General features: G+C 46.5%; 1 pseudogene; it reads left to right on the top strand.

Moving 5' to 3' along the window:
- Positions 1 to 300: 300 nt before the first annotated feature.
- On the top strand, positions 301 to 386 carry LOC130834241 (U6atac minor spliceosomal RNA; annotated as a pseudogene).
- Positions 387 to 5,217: the final 4,831 nt, after the last annotated feature.

The raw sequence follows: 5,217 nt of genomic DNA on the forward strand, positions 1-5,217 counted from the left end.
GGCCCTGAAGAAGCAACTGCCATGCTGTGAACGGCCTAAGGAGAGGGGCCACAGGCTGCCTCTAGGAGCTGAAAACAGAATGTACTAACAGACAGTGGCGAGGCCATAGGTAGAAAAAGAACTCTGACCCACAACCTGCAGCAACTAGCCCAGGAAACCAAGCCATTATCTATAGTGACCAGGAAGCCGGCCACCATTTACAAGTCAGGCTTGTAGGACATCAGACCACTGTCTCTGGCCACTGGTTCAGGAAGCCAAACAGTGACCCCTGTAACCATTGATCCAAAATGCCCGGAACTTATGTTGTATGAAAGGAGAGAAGGTTAATGCTCCCCTTGACAGAACAATCAGAACTTGATTAATAATTGACATCCTCCTGATTTTGTCCCTATTTCCAACATGGGACCAACCAGAGAAGCCAAACACCCTCCGGATCCAGCCACGTGGGATGCTCACGGCTAGTCAGCCCGCTTCCAGCGTCCCCAGCCCAGCAGCCCCGTCCAGGCACACCTGAAACGAAGTTGCCTCTTTTCTCCACTGTAAAGCTTTCCTACCACCACCTGCCTTTGAGTCTCTGCCAAATGCAAATAATGGTGGCCGACTCCCCTGCTATTGAAAGCGCTGAATAAATGGCCTTTCCTTGTTCTCATTTGGTTGATCTTAATTTATTGCCACCGAGCCAAGAGCCTCAGCCACACAGCTGCAAGGAAGTGAATTCTGCCAACAACCACGTGAGCTTAGAGAACCCGGAGGAGGGTGCAGGGGTCTCAGCTGAGGCCACAGCCCCTGCCAACACCTGGATTGAAGTCTCGTGAGGATGGGAAACCCAGCTCAGCTGCACCCAGACTCTTGACCCGTGGAAACTGAGATGATACATGTGTGCTGTGTCAGGCTGCTACGTGTGAGTGATGTGACATGCGGCCACAGAAAACGAGCACACGGACCCTTCCTTATACTCATGAGAAGTGACACAGCCTGGGGCCAAGCTTGGACCCTCCCGCAACTCATATACAAGTTAGAATAGTCAGTGCCCTCAGAATACCATGCCTGAAGGGTGCCACTGCCAGAAAGGGGCAGCAAATGTAACAATGTACACCACCTGAAGCAGAATTACTGGGATGGCCACACCAAAATTTTCAAATCAGCACGATAAACACATGAAGAAGAAATTAGCCATATGAAGAATCAGACATCACACAAAAGGGAAACAAGTGGAAATATTACATGAAAAAGAATAATGCAGAAAACGATAGGTGGGATATAGAAGGATACAGGGAATTCCCTGGCATCGAGTAGTTAGGACTCCGCGATTTCACTGCTAAGGACCTGGGTTCAATCCCTGGTTGGTGAACTAAGATCCTACAAGCCGCGCGGAGTGGCCAAAAAAAAAAAAAGAATAAACGGATACAAAGAACTGACGAGCAAGAAGATGTGACCCAGGACCTCTCCAAGGAGGCCGCGAGGGAGACTGGAGATGAGAGTTGGAGATGTTAAAAGGCTGGGAGGACAGAAGTCAACATGTAGATCCAGGAGGAGAGGAGGAGAGATTTGAAGGCTTGTCTTTAAGTGCCCCAGAATTAAAAAAGATGAAAGTCTACAGATGGAAAGGGTACATAGGGCACCTCACTGTGGGTGAGGAAAAATGCTCAGACCCCATCATAGTGGAATTCAAACACATTGAAGACAAAGCTATTATTTCTCAGCTTCCAGATGACGGAAGCAGACCACCCACAGCAGAGCAAGAATGAAATTGACCTCAGGCTTCTCAACAGTGGTATTCTGCTCAAGAAGACCAGGGAGTTAGATTTTTGAACAAGTATGACTCTGGACCTAGAATTTTATAACTAGCCAAATTGTCATTGAACTGTGAGGACTCATAAAAACATCCTCAGGTCTATATCGTCTTCAAAAGCACGCCCTGTGCCTGAGGTGCAAATATGCAAAGGACCGCAGAGAAAACAGCTAGCGCAAAGGCTCTGAGGCCAGAACAAGCCCAGTGTGTTCAAGGAACAAAGGAAAGACCAGAGTCAGGTGGCTGGGGGAGGGGGAGCCTCGGGGGATGGGGTTAAAGAGGGGGCACAGGCCAGAGTGTGAGGACTCTGTGAGCCTTGAGAAACACTTTGGATTTTCCTAAGAATGATGAGAAGCCAGATGGGTGAGCAGGAAAGCCATGGGATCCAATTTCCCTTCTGACTGCAGTACAACGTTCTGTTGGCTGTGTGTAGAAAAACCCGTAGGGGGCAGGGGTGGATGCAGTTTTCCAGGGAGAAGGTTCCTGGGCTTGTGAAGCAGTGGTGGCTCAGCGGAGGCTGGTGGCAATGGAGGTGGAGAGAAGAGGACAGAGTCATGTTACATTTTGTGGGGAGAGCAGGAAGGTGTCATTGATGTGTCTGTAGTTGGAACTAAAGAAAAAGCAAAAGTATTGGTAATATCTTTGTATGGTGACAGATGGTAAATGGACTTATCTTGGGAATCATTTTGAAATGCATAGAAATATCAAATCACTGTGTTGTGCAACAGGAACTAACATAGTGTTGTAGGTCAAGTTTACTTCAAAACAAACATACAAAGGGAGATCAGATTTTTGGTTACCAGAGGCATGGGTGGGGGGAGGGAGGAACTGGATAAAAGTAGTCAGAAGGTACAACTTCTAGTTATAAGATAAACACTAGGGATGTAATTTACAACATGATAAATACAATTAACATTGCTGTACATTATATATGAAAGTGGTTAAGAGAGTTCCCATCACAAGGAAAACATTTTTTATTTCTATTTCCATCTGTGAGATGATAGATGTTCAGTAAACTGATTGAGGTCATCATTGCATGAGGCCTGTAGGTCACATCAGTATACTGTTATATCTCAGTAAAACTGGAAGAAAAACAGGTGAGAGAAGGAAAAACAAGAAATTAAGGATAATGCAATAGGGAAGTTTGGGGAGAGTTTTAGGGGAGCAAATAAGGAGTCCTAACTTTAGTATGAAAACACTGGGTAGCTGTTACCTCCCAAGCGTAGAAGATGTAAGAGGATTGTCAAGCACAGAGGTTTGTTGAACACGTGAGAGGTCAGGGCTGGAGTTATAGATGCATGATCGTTGGTATAGATAAAGTGTGAGATTAATTACCCAGAGGGACTGAATGCGTACAGAGATGGGGAGGCAGGGGACGGGGTGGACTCGCAGGAGTCTGGTGACACAGGAGGCGGCAGCAAAGCAGAAGGAAGAGGAGCAGCCCAGGAGGGGGAGCAGATCCAGAGAACACGCTGTTGGCATAGAAGCCAAGAGAAAATGGAGGTTCATTATACGAGAGAAATCGACTTGCGTGGAGTAGAATGAAGAGAGGGAAGTGCCCATGGAACTGGCAACGTCCTGGCAATGGTGACTGAGAAAAGCCACTTCAGCCTAACATCAGGGGCAGGTTGGAGCAGCAGAGCAAATGGTGGGTGAGGGAGATGCATACCTGGGACAAGAGTGAGGTGATCTCAGAGTTACTGGTGGCCCAGTCCAGGGGGCAGCAGACTTTTTTCTTTAATAAATTTGTTTATTTATTTATTTATTTTGATTTACTGGCTGTGTAGGCTCTTCGTTGCTGCGTGTGGGCTTTCTCTAGTTGCGGAGAGCAGGAGCTGCTCTTCATTGTGGTGCGCAGGCTTCTCATTGAGGTGGCTCCTATTGTTGCAGAGCACGGGCTCTAGGTGTGAGGGCTTCGGTAGTTGTGGCTTGCAGGCTCTAGAGCACAGGCTCAGTAGTTGTGGTGCATGGGCTTCGTTGCTCCACAGCATGTGGGATCTTCCTGGAGCAGGGCTCAAACCCACATCCCCTGCATTGGCAAGTGGATTCTTAACCACTGTGCTGCCAGGGAAGCCCCAGACTTTTCAATAAAGGGCCAGGTAGTGAATATTTTAGGCTTCGTGAGAAAGATGATGTTTTGTTTCGTTTTTTTAATATTTATTTATTTATTTGGCTGTGCCGGGTCTTAGTTATGACATACAGGATCTTCATTGCTGCATGTGGGATCTTCAGTGCAGCATGCGGGATCTTTAGTTGCGGCATGCGGGATCTAGTTTCCTGACCAAGGATGGAACCCAAGCCCCCTGCATTGGAAGCATGGAGTCTTAACCACTGGACCACCAGGGAAGTCTGAAAGATGATGTTTTAAAATGTAGGTTTTATTATTATTCAGGTTTGGTGAGGCCAACGGCTCAGGGGAGGACTGACACTGAAAAGACAGTTTGTCACTCACAGCTTCCAAGAGGAGGGGGCACAGCACACCACAGGGGGGCTCGTGGGGAAGCCCCAGGGTGGGTCAGGAGTCAGAGGGATCCATGGGAAAATGTGGGCAGGAGACTTTATTGTGGTTTCTGCAGGAAGGAGTGGGTGAGGCTGGGTAAGCAGGCTTAGGATTGGCAAGTTTGAATAATTTCAGTGGGCTCCAAGGTGTAGTGACTGTCCCTAGCTGCCTGGTACCTCACCTTGGGTGCCAGATTAGGGCAGGTAGACAGGGCCCAAGTGGGAAAGCCTGATGAGGGAAGTGGCTGGGGTGTGGGTTTTGACTGGTGGGTTTTCATATGAAACACAGGCTCAGAGGATAAGCTGTTTGCTTTCTCTAGGGATTAGCTAACTCTGGGAAGAGCAGTCCAGTTCAGAGTCAGCAAGGCCCCAAGATGTCAAAGCATCAGAGTAAAAAGACGAGCCTAATACATATGGTCTCTGTTGCAGCTTTTTTTTTTTTTTCTGGATTTAGTCAATTTTATTTACAACTTGTTTTTCTTTACATTTCAGAGCATCACACAATTACATTTTCTCATTTTCTGACCTGCAAACAGATACATTAAATGGAAATATTTTTTAAAAATTATCAAACTAGGTACATCCAAAATGCAACAATTACATATAGGACAATTAATTCACAAAGTGTAATTTACCAGGATGTATCCTAAGAATTCAGGAATAGCCTGTCAGTCAGGAGAAATCTGACCAAATTTAGCAATCAACTATTCATATACCCAAAGACAAACCTATCTAAACTCCCAAACCAGAAGTTTGAAAGTTTTTGTTAAGCCCCCATTGGACAAGACAGAGAGTGATGATTAAGACCTAGCCAGCCTTGACAGTCTTAATTCCAAATACTAGGCTATTTCCCCAGTCTACAACTCAACAGCAAGCGTCTCAGTTTGTCAAACATCTAAGTGTCAAACTCCCATGCTGTTATGCAC

Source organism: Hippopotamus amphibius, chromosome 12 (assembly GCF_030028045.1).
Source record: "Hippopotamus amphibius kiboko isolate mHipAmp2 chromosome 12, mHipAmp2.hap2, whole genome shotgun sequence".
NCBI classification, from domain to species: domain Eukaryota; kingdom Metazoa; phylum Chordata; class Mammalia; order Artiodactyla; family Hippopotamidae; genus Hippopotamus; species Hippopotamus amphibius.